The following is a 16875-nucleotide window of genomic DNA, read 5'->3' on the forward strand; positions in this document are numbered from 1 at the left end:
AGCTTAGTGAGTCCTTCCAGTGATTTTTAGTTTCTGAAACATTTCAATTGGTATTCCACCAATTCCTAGAGCCATGCTTTCCCCTAATGCATTCGGTGCCACTTGAACTGTGTCCTTTATGGTACAGTGCCTCTTTGTGTTCCTATCATCTTCTTTTGATAGTTCCTGATCATTCAATGTTTTGTCCATCAAATCTTTCAATAGTGCAACTCGAAGTTTGAATTTTTCTTCAGGACTTTCAATTTAAGATATATTTACCATGTTCTTCTATTTGGGTTTTCTAATTCTAGATCTTTGCACATTTCATTATAACACTTTTTCTTCTCAAACTTCCCTTTGCTGTTTAGGTCTTTTACTTCACATTTCTTCTATTTGCCTTAGCTATTTTATAATTCAGAGCAAATTTTCAAGTCTCTTCTTTGATCTTTTTCTTGTTTTTTTTAATGACCTTTTGCTTTCTTCATGAGCGTTGTTTTTAGGTCATCCTGCAGTTCAGCAGGTCTACTGCCATTAGTGTTCAATGAGTTAAATCTATTCTTGAGATGTTCTCTTAATTTAAGTGGGATATACTCAAGGTCATATTTTGGCTCTTGTGGACTATTGTAGTGTTCTTTGATTTCCACTTGAACTTACATATAAGCAGCTGATGGTCTGTTCTACAGTAGACCCTGGCCTTGTTGTGGTTGCTGATATTGAGCTTCTCCATTATATCTCCCCACTGGTAAGGTCAATTTGATTTCTGTGTATCCCATTTAGAGAAGTCCACTTGTATAGCAAATTAAGGTCTATGTCATTATGGTTGACTCTACTGTGGGGAGACAGCTCATCCTCAGTCATATTTTGATACTTTCCACCCTGAGTGGCTCATCTTCTGTCACTGAATCTGCCAATGTTCTCTGGTTATTCATGAGGTTTCCAGGGGATTATTCCCAGAAGTGGACAGTCTATTCTTTATGGTCTAGAAAGTCTGTTCAAACCTATTCACCTTGAATGGCCTTGCTAATCTTTGAAATACCAATAACATATCTTCCAGTGGCACAGTAACAGGAAAGCTATCTCAGTACAACAAACTGACAGAGAAGTTCTCCTTTATTCGTGCGTAACTCTTTATGTATTCCATTGCCTTGGTCACATTGTGCTGACTTCCCTCATATTACGTGTTTCCCTTCTTCAGAAATAACTCCTGTCTGTTATTCCTCCTACTTCCCCCTTCCATTCCTGGTAACCACCTGTGTTTAAGCATACCATGACTTTTTAGAATATTGGTATCATGCAATATTTATCATTTGTGACTGACTTTTTCCACTTGGCATAATGTCCTTCACATTGAATAATTTTGTGAAGTGTTTTATAGATTATGCATTATTCTATATTATTGCCTGATATTCCATTGTATTTATTACAATTTATCCACTCATCTGTAGAATAGTGACTTGTTTCCATTGTTTTGTAAAATGAGAATAATGCAGATGATCTGGTTCATCAGCCTTTGCAAACACATTAATGAGAACCCTACAGAATGATACCTGATCTCTATATAGAGTTGGGACTCACCAGCTTCCACATCTTTCAGAGACATGGCGGGGACTTCCGGGAAGATGGCAATTGAGTAATACATACCAGAGGGACTCTGCAGAAATAAGACGGGAGAGTTGCTTAGAGGGAAATTCAACACTGCTGGATCACAGGAGGAGCATCATAAAGATAAGTAGGAAAATAACCACAAGGTTTTGAGGGGCTGGGGATTTGGGCTTACCACAGTGGAGGCCAGCTAGGGCTTGATCTTAGCCCCATGAATGTCTTGAATATCTCGGCTGGCGCCAGGACCATTTGGAGCCCTCGTGGGGGCTTAATCTCAACACAGCCACAGCTTGCCGCAGCCTGCCTCGAGCCAGGGACTAAACCCTTGAAGCCCCAGGCTGGGATCGGGGCTCAGCTACATTGTTAATTTTGTTTCCCTCTCTTCTCTCTATCCCCCCACAGCCTAAGTCAGCTGACTTTTAAATTTTTTTCTCCTCTTTTTCTCTTTCCTGTTCTCTCACACTCCACTGCCAACCTCCAGACCACTCCCATTAGTCTAGGGCATTTACACCTGCCCAACACCAGCTAGGTGAGCTCCACCCTCTGCAGCTAGCCCGAGGATGGAGAAAGCACTGCTGACCTCCACCAGGGGATATTCCACGCAACTGCTTACTGCGGAATTCCTGCTTGTGTGCCTGGGGGAACTTTTATTTTGACCTCTGTCATCCCATGTGACTGAGGGAACTTCCTCCCACCTACCTTAGTGCCTCACAAGGCCTAAGGCAGCTGGCCAATGCTCAGGAACGTTCCAAGCTGCTGCAGGAATCTCTGCCCAATCTCCGCAACACCAAAGCAGGCAACCCACCAGCCTTCTGGGGCACTCTGAGAGGGAAGCCACAAGAGGATAAAGTAGTTGGCAAATTCCATAGTGAAATTAGCCGTAGGCAGTTCGAAGAAGCATTCCTACAAGTCTCCCAGAGAGAGCCAGTTCTCTTTGACTCCCTGGAAAATGGCATCTGGTTCCTCTAAAACAATGCTATGCAAACAGCCAGCAGCCCCAACGACTTCAACAACAACAACACAAAAAACAGGAGAAACAAAAAGCAACAAGATATGACAAAATAATAATTTATAAATTATCAAGAGCTCATGTGGGAGGGGGGAGTGGAAAATGAGAAGCTGATGCCAGGGGCTTAGGTGGAGAGCAAATGTTTTGAGAATGATGAAAGCAATGAATGTGCAAATGTGCTTTACCCATTGATGTATGTATGTATTGTGATAAGAGATGTATGATCTCCTAATAAAACCATAAAAAAACTAGAAAAAATGTGAATAATGAAATGAAAATGGGTGTGCATATGTCTAGTCATGTTGCAGCTCTTATTTTTCTAGAACATGTATCTAAGAGTGATATCGCTGTAGCATATTCTTTTTATTTCTTACTTCTTAAGGCATTTTTAATTTTCCAGAGTGATTGTACCACTTTATGGTCCTACCAGGAGTGAGTGTAGAAGAATAACAATTTCTCCACAACCACACTAACATTTGTTGGTTTCTGGCTTTGTTTCTTGTTTGGTTTCTTAGGGCCATTATTGAGTATGAGAGGGTACCTTGCTGTAGTTTTGATTTGACGAGGATTTAATTTTACTTCAATCCACAATCAATGCTCATTGAAGCAACAGTCAAGAAATCAAGGAACATATTGCTTGGAAAAAGATTTGCTGCACAAGACCTCTTTAAAGTGTTAAAAGCAAAGATGTCATTTTTGAGTCAGTTGTGCCTGACCCAGAGGAGGGCATTTTCAATTGCCTCATGTGCATGTGAAAGTTGACCAATGAGTGAGGAAGACCAAGAAGAAGGGATGCATTTGAATGATGAAGTTGTTGGTGTTGAATATCAAAAATATGATGAGCTGCCAGAAGAACAAACAAATGTAATTTGGAAAAAGACAGAATGTGCCCTAGAAGTGAGGATGTCAAGATTTTTTCTCATGTACTTCGGACATGTTATCAGGAGAGTCCAGTATCTATAAAGAATATCATGCTTGGTAAAATAAAATAAACATAACCACCAAACTCACTGTCATTGAGTCGATTATATCTGTTCATATACTCTTACAATTTTAAAACTGTTTTTTTGGGCTTTTTGTTGTTCAAGTGCCAGAGTTTTCTGTAAACTTTAGAGAGTATACCCTAGTCACATATGGCACTGCCAATTCTCCCCCTTCCCCAGTCCATAGATTTTCAGAGGATTCTAAGGTTGGGTGAGACAATGACCTGAGATGGGAGCAAGGAGTGTGAAATTGGTCTGTACTAGGCCACAAACAACGAACTTAAGATTCAGCTCCTTTGTAAAGAATGAAAGCAAATGGTATCGATGTGCCTCTGGTCACAGATGCAATTTCTATTGTCTGCATGGAATAGCAGTTTTTCTCCCCGGAGGAAGTGTTCTTTGCTCATGTCAACCATATATTCCTGGTGGGTTTAGAATCACAGCTCCCAGGGCATGTGAGTAACCGTGTGATGTTAGTCCCTTGATCACATGACTGACCCTGGGATAAGCTCAGGCCAAAGCTTGGCCACTCTGAGTTCTTCCCCAGGAAATGTCTAGGTTTTACTGATAACAAAAGTTCCCATTCAATTTTGGTCTCAGAGTTGCAAGACTGTGGTCAAGACCTACCGTTAGCCATGTCCTCAGCATGTGGACTGCCTGAGAGAATGGAAATGACAAAAGTCAAAGAAAACAAAGAGAGCCACCTGTTAGTATTTAAATCCCTGGTTCTAGCCCCTGCAGACATTAAGATCTTCTGAGTTCACAATGTTTCCTTTAGTGCCCTGTTCTCTAATAGAATGTCTCTATCCTCACTCCACTTCTATACTTCACCCCCATTCCCACACCTCATCCCCATTCCCACTCCCTTTCCCCCCCTTTCTTTCTGAAAGTTGTTTGAGTTCCATTTCTGTGGCACGAAAAGGAAAAGAGCATGCCCACTATGCCACTTACAATCAGACCTGCCAAAGGGAGAAGTATGGAAAGCGTGGAAGAAAGGAAAGGCAGTAGTGAGCTGTTCCTATGTCTGAGCAGGCTCTTGAGACTACAAAAAAGAGTCTCGGGTATCCCTGGGATAGGCACAAAGACACAGGTGATGAGACTTCAAACCGAAAGCCACCCCCAAACTGAGACTGGTCCTAGAATCAGCTACTTCCTAATCCTCTCTTCCCCGTCTACCCACAAACTGAGACTGGTCTTAGAATCAGCTATTTCCTCATCCTCTCCTCCCCCTCTTTCCTCCAGGCCATCTCCGCTTCTTACACTGTTCCACTCCCCATTTCTTCTGATCTGGCCAATAGCCATCATATTTAGTAGTCCAGATTCCACAGGAGGACAAATCACTATGGGTATCCCAATTGTACAGAATTCTTCCCTCCCACCAGTCTCTTGTAGGTTGGATGAGGCCCCCATGGCTAGTCCTACTGGGTCTCTCCTCTCCTCCAAAAAACAGTAATAAATTTGGGTGGTTTAGGTTATGATCGATACTGTATTGCATCCATTTTAACATATCAGTGTTCTAGAACACCAGAAAAGAAGTCATAGTATGAAATGTGAGATAGTTAAAGTTTATCGTGCCAACCTGGCCAATGAACACTTGTGGGATTAATTGAAGGGTGGAGAGATAAATGGCTTGGCGAGCTGTGCCTTTCTTGTCTCCTGCTCTTTGATCATTGGACCAGTGTGCAACTGCTTTACTTGTTCTGTGCTTCAATTTGCAAGCTACACTACCTGTACTGTGTTGCTGTAATTTGAGGTTCCTTCAAGACCTACTTCGCCATGCTACTGGAATTTACATCTCTTGAGCTGGGGTCTGTCAGACCCTGTCATCTGGCTGACTATTGGTGATCTGCCTTGCTGTTTGCTGCCTGTGGCTGGATAGCCTGAATTGTTCTAGAGAGGACTACCCGGCAGCCCTCAAGACTTGAAGACCTGCCTGTGTATTAGCTGTCTCACGGAAGTGAGTTGCACCGAGCCATTTGTACTGCTTTATAGATGAATTAACTTTATTTCTTATGTTATTTATCTATCTAAATATATATATAATTATTAGTTTCATGATTTTGTATATCTAGAGAACCCTGTCTAACATAAAATGTCAAACAAATATTAATAAAAACATTTGCAACAGACATTGTGAAATGTACCAAGGTGTCATAGGAAATTGCTGAACTGATCTGGCCAGAGCTGAGTGCCTCAGGGAAAGGCAAAAGCAGTGATACCCTGGAGGGCACTATTAAGCCCACAAAGCTCTAGGCATCTCATTGGTATCTCTACTTGGCTTGATATCTACAACCTGATGAGTAGAAACTGCAGGTGGTGCCCACATCTTCTCTCTCAGTATCCCTTTAAAAGGACTGAGAGGTCACACAGATCTAGGGTAGAATTCTAGCAAGTGTTCTGGGGCAAACTTCTTAGCCTTCCCAAATTTCCTCATCTGAAGATGAGATTATCTACCTTCATAGGGTGGTTGTGAATCGTAAACGAGACCATGACTCTGAAGCGCTTTAGCTAGCTCCAGTCACCGATTGAACGCTTATTGAATGTTTGTTACCATTGCAATATCATCGTCATTGTCATCACCATTGCCGTCATTTTCATTAGGATACTTTGAAGGAGTGTGAGTATAATATGACTTCCAGGGTACACTGTGAGCAAAGCTTACCTCTTTACCGGTTTACTGATAGTAGACACTTTTCTAATAAATATCCCCCCACCTGCAAATAGAGTAAAATCTCAATGTATTTAAATGATGCAGTTATGTGTTCAAAGTGAATGCTATTTTGTATAATGTATAACATTTCATTTTTTAAAGGAGACAAAAAATGAAAGAAAATCTTTTGCTTCTAAAAGTCTTCAACTTCTGAGAGCTATACTTCATTATATGTACATAAAGTACATAATGTATAAAATCAGGTGTAGAAGTATAGACATGTCCTATGATTAATAGGCCAAGTACCTGTCTTTGAAATTTCTGGCAAAGGCAAGTGAGTGCTTCCAGTGCTGCGTCCAGTGCTTCCTCCTAGTTGGCCAACTGACCAGAAGAGATCCACATGGGTGCCCATTCCAAAGAAAGGTGACCCAACAGGATGTTCAGACTGTACAGCGATATTGTTGACACCACATGGAAGTAAAAGATCATCCAACAGGGTTATAGCAGTCCATTGACAGGAACTGCCAGAGGTTCGGGCTGGATTCAGAAGAGGATATGGAACAAGGGATGCTACAGCTGATAGCAGATGGAGACTGGGCTCAAAGCAGAGAATACCAGAAATGGGGTTGCTTGTGTTTTATTGATGACACAAAGGCATTTGCCTGTGTGGACCGTACTAAACTGTGGCTAACGTTGAAAAGAGTGGGCATTATGGAAGACTTCATTGTGTTCATGAGGAACTTGCATGTAGATCAAGAGGTAGTTGTGGGAACACAACAAAAGAAAGGTGAGTGTCACGGTTGTAGCCGCTCACCATACTTGCTCAATCTGTATGTTGAGCACATTTTCAGAGAAACTGGACTATGCGAGGAATGTAGCATCAGGATTGGAGGTAGGCTTATTAACAACCTGAGATGTGCAGATGACACAACCCCACTTGCTGAAAGTGAGGAGGGCTGAAGCCCTTGCTGATGAAGATCACGGATTGCAGCCTCCAGTGTGGATCACAGCTCAGGGTCAGGAACACCCACATCTCCACAACCAAGGCAATAGGAAACATAATGAGAGATGGAGAAGAGGTTGAAGTTGTCAAGGATTTCATCTTGCTCAGATCCACAATCAGTGCTCATGGAAGCAGCAGTCAAGAGATCAAAAGATGTGTTTCATTAGGCAAATCTGCTGCACAAGACCTCTTTCTTTAGAGTGTTGAAGGGCATGGATGTGACTTTGGGGGCTAGGTGCGCCTGAGCCAAGCTAGGGTATTCTCCATTGCCTCATATGCCTTTTAGAGTTTGACATTGATTAAGGAAGATTGAAGAAGAATTGATGCATTTGAAGTGTGGTGCTGGAGAAGAATAGTGACAGTACCATGGACTGCTAAAAGGCCAAGCTTATCTGTACTGGAAGAAATAAGGCCAGAGAGCTCCTCAGAGGCAAGGATGGCAAGATGTCATCTTACCTACTTTGGACATGTTGTCAGGAGAGACCAGCCCCTGGAGAAGGACATCATATTAGGTCAAGTGGAAGGCCCTCAAGCAGTTGGATTGACACAGTGGCTGCATCAGGCATCGGAACAATTGTGAGGATGACACAGGACCAGGCAGTGTTTTGTTCCTTTGTTCATAGAGTCAGTATGGATCAGAGCCTAACACCTAACAGCAACATTATTAATTGAGATGTCAGTATAATAAAACAAAATTTAAAATATTTTAATTCTGTAATGCAAGGCCTCTAGCTGTACCTTAAATACATCATTCAATTGGTTCAGATGCCCTTATCACTATCAAAAAATTACTTTAAAAACATATGAAAGATTGGGAAGATGTGGTTTAAATATAATCCACAATTTTAAAATTATATCTCACATACAGTTATGCTATGCCATTATATATGCAGGAAAGAGAAGAGAAATATTCTTCAGCCACAAAGAAATTCATCTATGTATTTTGGCATGGACAATTAAAGTTACATTTTAAACACACACACACATATCATGTGAGACCCCACTTTGTAATAAAACGCATGAAATCTAGTTCATGTTGTCATTTATAATAACTGAAAATTGATCAAAGAAAAGAACTTCCCCTTTCATTACATTGTTACTATTTTTATGGAAAGAAATTTAAATGCCTGATAAAAATTCAACATATAGTAAATGAAACATACAGCCCGGCCTCCCATTGCACTGATAAATCTGTTCATTTCTGGCCATTTTCAGTGTTGCTATAGTGAACAGTGTTGACAAGTGGATGGTAAAAAAAAGCTTCTAAATGGAATTTTGATCATAGATAAAACCGAACACAAACTATCTCCTCGCAGTTCTGCATGTTGGGAGGCCCAGTCTGTGCCCCAGATGGCCATCTCCCAATAATACATAAAACATTAGTTCTTGCTGGAGCTCAGAGCACATTGTTGAATGCACAGGTCACTTGAACAGAACAATAATTCAATTCACTTACTAATGACCTCACTGGGAAGGAACCAGCCCCGGGATGACGCTGTTAGAAGAACAAAACTCTACTCGAGTTTTAAAAATGAAATTCTTAAAAAGCCGCCATGCTCTCTTGTCAAAATAGCACTTAAATGTATTCAGTGTTTGGAGACCAGGCAGGCTCACTGAGTTTATTTTAGTCTCTTGGATTTCACTGCTGCAACTCTGTGCCACGTTGATTCCACTTGCAGGCAGCTTGCTTTTCCTGAGAAGGTCAGTGGTGCCCGCTGAACCCTCCATTGGCTTATTGGCTGAGCTCATTGATGAAGAGGCCTTGAGTTCATCACTATTTCGTCTTTAATAGCTGAGGTGGCAGTCAATGAAGAATGGCTGCGGAAAGTTTCAGCAGGACACAGGGGAATCGTGGAGCCAGACCAATAAAATCAGCTATTTATGTAAGTAACAGTTGTTACAACCTCAACCATCAAGGCCATATTTCTCTAGAACACGTTCTAGTTTTAAGGCTAATTTTGTTTTAGCTTGACAAGCTAAAAAATCCAGGATGCTCTGTGTTGTCAGCAATGAATAAAGGAAGCCAAAAGAGTCCCGAATCTAGAGTGACCTTTTCCCAGTGCTATGCTGCTTGTTAAAGGGGTGTTTTTCTGTTTGATACCACTAAGAAGCATGGAGTCAGGCCCTACGCAACCAGAATGTTTCACTGTGCTGTTCATTTCTACAGCTTAACACAAGACATAGATGCCATGAAAGTATGCACCTTCTCACTGCTATCCAGTCAATTCTGACTTATTGAGACTGGCCTGTGGGTTTCTGAGACTGTAACTCTTTACAGGAGTAGAAAACCTTGTCTTTCTCCCACAGAAAAGTTGATGGTTTCGAACTGCTGACCTTGCTGTTAGTAGCTCAACACATAACCCACACCATGTCGGTCACCTATATCAACTATAACAAAGCACTAAATGTAAAGTGATGGTGCCTGGCTATCAAAAGACATAGCATCTGGGGTCTTAAAGACTTGAAGATAAACAAGTGGCCATCTAGCTGAGAAGCAACAAAGCCCACATAGAAGAAGCACATCAGCCTGTGTGATCACAAGGTGTTGATAGGATCAAGTATCAAGCATCAAAGAACAAAACAATCATATTATTGTGAATGAAGGGGAGTGAGGAGAGGGGACCCAAAGCCCATCTGTAGGCAACTGGACATCCCCTTACAGAACGGTCTTGGGGAGGAGATGAGCTAGTCAGGGTACAGTATAGAACTGAGAAAACATACAACTTTCCTCTAGTTCTTTAATGCTTCCTGCCCTCCACTATCATGTTCCCAATTCTACCTTACAAATCTGGCTAGACCAGAAGATATTCACTGGTACAGATAAGAGCTAGAAACACAGGGAATCCAGGACAGATAACTCACTCAGGACTAATAATGAGAGTAAAGATGCTAGGAGGGTAAGGGAAAGGTGGGGGGAGAAAGGGAGAACCAATCACAATGATCTAAATATAATCCCCTCCCTGGGAGATGGACAACAGAAAAGTGGGTGAAGGGAGACATCGATCAGTGTAAGAAATGACAAAATAATAATAATTTATAAGTTATCAAGAGGTCATGAGGGATGGAGGGTGGAAAATAGCTGATACCAAGGGCACAAGTAGAAAGCAAATGTTTTGAAAAGGATGATGGCAACAAATGTACAAATGTGCTTGACACAATGGATGGATGTATACATTGTGATAAGAGTTGCACAAGCCCCCAATAAAATGATTTTTTTAAAGCACTTAATGAACCGCTAGAAAACACACACACACGGTCGCTCCACTTCCCGCCAAATCGCCATGCCCATATGTTGCACAATAGAACTGTTACATAAGGCTTCCAAAGGCTGGGGCTGGTCAGAAGTGGATTGGCAGACCTTTCCCTTCCGAATGGGTTTACTGGCACCAAACTTCTCGTGAGTAGCTGTGCTCTTCACTGATGCTTAACTGCTTGTGTCACCTAAGAACCAAACAGAGGGCTTTAGTGGACACATTTTAATAAATTCTAGGATGCAGATCACAAACTTGCAGATCAGAAGGGTATAAAAAAGCAACAGAAAACTGAGATATAACCAATTAGAATCATTAGTAAATAACTTCATGTTAGAAAACAAGCTAAAAATTATGTAAGAATCTTGTTAACAATTGTTCTAGAGTTTAGTTATAATATTTCATGTTTTCCCCTCCAATACTAATAGGCATGAAAAAAATCTAAATTCATTTTCCTATAAAATAGTGCTTTTATATTGGAGAAACACATTTCTCTATAGGAAGTTTTTTACCCGCTAGTTTACACATCATCAAGAGCAGCTGGAATAGAGGTAATAGTGGCTAAATTTTGTTGTAAAAGCAAGAGAAAGAACACTAGAGTGATTTTTTGCATGAAAATGGTGGCCTAAAGGGAGGGAGGACTATTGGGGGATATAGTGTAACTGGGTGGGGGGAGGGCATGGATAGGGGAGTTAAAGAAGCAGGGTACATCTCCCACACTCTATGTATAAGTTTTGAACGATTAAGGAAGCATTCGGCATTCCAATAAAGCACCCTTTACTTTCATCGTCTCCTTACCCACTCCCTTCCCTGACACTTCTCTCCAAAGGGACAGACCTCGCCTGCAAAGGACCCTTGCATGTGAGGAAGAGAAAATACAGGCCACCATGGAGTCCATTTAAAAGAGCCCCATGCAGGTCTTTACCGGAGCAGGAAGCCTCTTCTTTCTCCCAAGGAGTAGTGGGTGGGTTTGAACCATGCCGTTCGTCCAATGCTTGCCCAACCCAGCAGTTACATAAACAAATACACAAGACAGTCAGTGGTTTAAGGACCATGTGGCTGCTCTAAGAGTTCAGGGAAGGCAGATCAGGAGCAGCTTCTTGAAGGAATCGCAATGTTTGTGAACAGATTCTGCTCTTGTGTGGCTGCAGGAGAGAATCCCTTCCCTTCATCACCCACGGTCCTGCTTTCTCTTCCCACCTCCCAGGATGCAGGAGACATTTCTGCAGCTTTGCCTATCAATTCAGCTCCAGCAGCCTCGATGCTCAGTTCACCTGGCACCCACGTGAGGAGAGAGCAGGACATGTCGAGACTAGCAAGATGCTGAAGAATCCCTTTCGCCTCCTCAAGGGGAAAGGAAGGAGTGAGCGACACATGCAGTCGAGCTGCCAGCAAGGCTAGTGCTTGCCTGCACCCCAAACTGCCCCCAAAGAGAAGCCTGGTGATCTCCAGGTGTGGGCGTGCCAGGAGGTGGAACTGACTTGATGGCCACTAGCTTGGATTGGGGGTTTTGTTGTTTGTTATTTGTGGTTTGGGCCACACTCCTTTACTGGCTTTGTGCTAAGAGTAACAAGAGGAACATTTAGACAGTGTTTACTGTGCCAGCAACTCTTCATGTCAGTTATTAGTCCAAGCAATGTCGCCCAGAGGAAGGCCAATAAATACACCCATTTCACAGAAAAGTTCATTCCCTTGCCTAAGGACACACAGCTATTTCCTTGGCAGTGTTTGGAGCTTCTGATACAGCTCTCAACTCGGGCTGCACGTTAGACTCACTTGAATTGCTGTTGAACTATATGGGTACCTTGGCCGCCATCCCAGAAATATGATTTAATTGATTTGCAGTGGGGCCCGGGGCATCAGTCCTTTTAAAATTTCCCCAGGTGATTCTAAAGTGCAGCCAGAATTGCAAGCCACAGTGAGATGCTATTCTGCCTCTCACTACACTCTTCCCTCATCTCTAGACCACTCTTCTCCTCTCAGTGACTCAGATCATTCTGTCCTGACCTTGGACTCTGCTGCCTTCCACTTTTCTTCCCACACAAAATGGCTCTGGGGGTGGTTTAAGGCACACCCACGGATTCTATGCTACTCCCTTCTCCCCTCCTCACCTGGTGCAGGTGCTGGATGTAGCAACTCTCGGCATCAAATGGATGATGGCGGACGTGATGGGGTGGACTTCCAGGACCAGATCACAGACCATGCTACTGCTTCCTCCTTGTGGATTGTGGATCAAACCTTCTGGGGGAAGCTAGCTACTGTCTCACTGCCATATAAAAACACTCAGCCCCGTGAAGAAGACCTCCTGGTGAGGAACAGTGGGCTCCTGTTAACCCCCACGGGGGAACTGAGACCTGGCAGTCAATCTCCACAGAGCGAAGGGATTGTCAGGTCTCCGCCGAGCCTTCCAGAACATCCCTGGCCAACATCTTCAAGGCAACCTCCTGAGAGAGTCTCGCTTGTTGACTGTCAGAAATTATGTAAGACAAGAAATGTCCATTGTTGTAAGTCGAACATTTGCGGGATCAATAACAAAATAAAGTCACCTACATCTCCACCCTCCAGTCTTCCCATAATGACTGGAGCTGGGGGAGTTGCCAGGGGTACAGTAGAAATAGTCGGATAGCTCAGGTTGGAATTCTGAATGTATTTACCATAGGCGCAGCTCCACGCATATGTAAATGCATCCACAGACGCACGTAGGTGGATGAGGAAGTCTGGAGGAAGCAAGACAAGCTGGTCATAGTGGCAAGACGGGAGCTAAGAGAAGGGTTGGGATGGGATGGAGGAAGAGTGTAACCATGCATTTCCTGCCGTTCTTGTCGTGTCCTCTCTAGTGGGTTCCAACTCAGAGCAACCCTGCGTGACATTGTAGAACTATCACATCAGACTTCCTAGACTGTCATGGTTGAACAGATCCCTAGATCTCCACTCTGGTGAAGCCACTGGTGGGTTGGAATTGCTGACTTTCTGAGTCACAGACAAGGGCTTTATTCAGCATTGCCCACCAGGACACCTTCACCGAAAGGTCCCCACTGCTACGGCTCACCTGCTGCCATGAACCCACTCACCTCTTGGGCTGGGTGGAGCTGCCCCTGTGGCTTTCTGAGACTAACTCTTTCTGGGAGTAGACGGCGTCTCTCTCCTGAAGAGCCTCTGGTGGTTTCAAACTGCTGACCTGGCGTTGGGGAGTGGCCCAACGAGTAACCACGACATCACCAGGGCCCCATCCTACCACCATGAACCGCTGACATGGAGTCCATGCTGACTCACCGCAAGTCTATACAGGTTCTGAGACTATAAATCTTCACAGAGATAGACAGCTCCAACCTCTGGTCACGTTAAGACAGGGAACGTTCAAGCAGCACGGGCACTCGTGAGGCTGGGTCCTTTTGCAAGTTGAGTGTTAAGAAGCAAGTTCAGCAAGAATATGAGGGACACAATGGACAGCGTTCACTCACTCACAGCCATCGAGTCAATTCTGACTCACAGCGACCCTGTGACTAGTACTGCTCCCTGGGGTTTCCAGGGATTTAAATTGTTACTGGCAGAGACAGCTTTTTCTCCCTTTCTCCCCTGGAGACTGGCTGTCTGGTGGGTTTGAATCTCTGACCTTGAGGTTAGCAGCTCCGAGTGCAGCCCACTGTGGCATCCGGGCTCCGACAATGAATGCAGTCAAGCACCAAGTGGATACAAGTGGATAGGCATTTTGTGCTCTAACCTAATGGCCTTACGACCGTGCTCCCAAACTGGACCCACGACCATAGAGTCAATTCTGACTTACAGAGACCTTGTATTTGGTTTCTACGGCTGTAAACCTTTAGAGGAGCAGACCGCTTCACCTTTCTCCTAAAGAGCAGCTGGTGGGTTTGAACCTGTGAATTTGTTTACCTAACACCACCACCAGCGCTCCTCGTAAAACAGTGTAAATTCTAGACACTCTGATGATGAACAATTAAACATAACCCTAAGAGACGAATTCTCTACGGATATTTGATCCCCAGCTTTAATGTCTGATAATGTTAGATGAGCCTGTCTCCTCTTCAGTGAAGTTGAGATAACAATATCAGAATTAAGCACTCATTAATGTAACTGTTAAATGGGAAGATGTGCTCTTACTTCCAAACACACACACACACACACACACACACACACATCTGTGGATTCGATATTTTGGTCTATTTGCCTTTTTAAGGATCTAAAAGATGCTTGGTGCAAGTAGATTGTCGATAAATATTTACTACATGAATTTTACAACTATCCCAGGAGTCAAATAGTTGTTTTTTACCAAAAGTGATTAAAACCTGAGCAACTCTTATTCTAAACTCACAAGGGAGAAACTGGAGGCAATGAGGTGATACCGGGGAGACCAGAACCCCAAAGAGCCCAGATTATGCTGATGTGCATACTGCTGAATGCTAGTCCTAAAGGGAGTTAGATCGGTACATAGATTAGAGGAACCCACACACCCCAGCATGCCAGGATGTTTTGTTTGACCCACACAGTATTCTTGAAAAATATTTGAATGTGTTAGTCATACTTAAACTTGATGATATTATAAACTGAACGGTGCTTCTCCACCCTGACTTTGAAGATGTTTTGGGTGTCCAAGCCCTGTGCCTATGATGCCAGGCTGTAGAACTAGGATTGTTTTTGTTTCATTATGCTTATTAGACCACACCACTAGACTGTACCCAAGTAGGGTGGATTCTAAATCTAATCATTTCTGAGTTATACACAGAACATATACGGGGAGAGGAGAACATGGAGGAAGGTGTGGGGAGGTAAACACCAAGTGAAGTTTGTCTACAAGTCAAGGAACCAAGAAATGCCCAGCACTATCCACAAGGAGGCAGCTGGCAAGGCCAAGACCCTGATTTGGACATTTAGCCTCCCAAACTGTGGGAAATAAAATTCTTATACTTTAAAGCCACTCACCTGTGGCATTTTCATCCTAATAGCACTAAGAAACGCAGAGAGATGACACCTAAAATTATAGATTCCAAACTGCTCTTTTAAAAGCAAAAAGGAACATGTCTGCTGTCTTGAATCAATGGCTAAGATTGATTTGGGGATTCCTTCGTGAAACATCAAGTGCGGTCTCCAGGAGACCACAGACCACACTTAGACTGGCCTGTGTCACTCATCTTTGTACTTTCCAGCCCTGGTGGCATGGTGGGTTACGTGTGGGGCTGCCACAAACAGGGCGGCAAATGAAACCACGAGGCTGTGAGGGAGAGGAGGCTTTCCGCTTCAGTGAAGAGTCGCCGTCTCAGACACCCACAAGGGCACTTCCACCATGGTCTGTGGGTCTCTGTAGAGTCGATATGATTTGGAACTGAGTCAATGTCAGTGAGTTTGTTGGTTAGTCCCCACAGAAGAGAGCTGGTGGCACTGCTGGTTAGGTGTTGTTGTTAGCCACAAGGTCTACAGTTCAAATCCACCAGCTGGTCTGTGAGAGAAAGAAAGACGTACAGCTTCAAAAGCTCTATGTAGGATCACAATGAGCCGGACCGACTTTTTCACGGTGGGTTTGATTCGGTTGGCTCCCATAGGCACCGAGTTTCCAACCTCAAGTTTTGGGTGTTTATTCAAATACAATAGGAATGTTGATGGAATTGGACGATCACATGCTTCTACAATTAGGAACACTGCCCGGGCTTATTGCACTGCGTTGTTGTTGTGGGGTACTATGGAGTCGGTGTACAAAGGAACAAAAGGTGGCCTGGTCTGACATTATCCTCACAATTGTTATGCCCCAGCCCACTGTTCCAGCCATTGTGTCTATCATGCCACTCATGGCTCTTCCTCTTTTTTCGTTGCTCTTCTACGTTATCGAGCATGATGACTTCGTCCAGGCACAAGTCTCTCCTGATAGCACGTCCAAAGCACCCGAGGAGCATTCTGGTTGGACTTCTTCCAAGACAGATTTGTTTGTCCTTTTGGCAGTCCACAATACACTGCACATTCTTCTGTGGCACCACAATTCAAAGGTGTGAATGCCTCCTGAGTTTCCATGGTAATGTTTAGCTTTCACACTGAAACAAACCATGGCTTGTGCCAGGTGTACATTAGCCCTCAAAGTAGCATCCGTGCACCTCAACCCTTTAAGGAGGTCTTGGGCAGCAGAGCTCCGCTGCCCAAGGCAATGCCTGACTGCCACTTCCATGAGCATTGACTGTGGTTCCCAGCTAGAGGAAATCCCCGACACCTTCAATCTTTTCTCCATTTATCATGATGTTACCTATGGGCCCATTTGTGAGGATTTGGGTTTTCTTTCAATTGAGTTGTCCAAACTGAAGTCTGCCATCCTTGGTCTTTATTAGCGAGAGCTTTAAGTGCATTTGTAATAGAAAGATCTCAAAAATACCCATTTTGTTTGGTGACATGGGCGGCAA

The sequence above is a fragment of the Tenrec ecaudatus genome, chromosome 2, assembly GCF_050624435.1.
Source record: "Tenrec ecaudatus isolate mTenEca1 chromosome 2, mTenEca1.hap1, whole genome shotgun sequence".
Classification (NCBI taxonomy): Eukaryota; Metazoa; Chordata; class Mammalia; order Afrosoricida; family Tenrecidae; genus Tenrec; species Tenrec ecaudatus.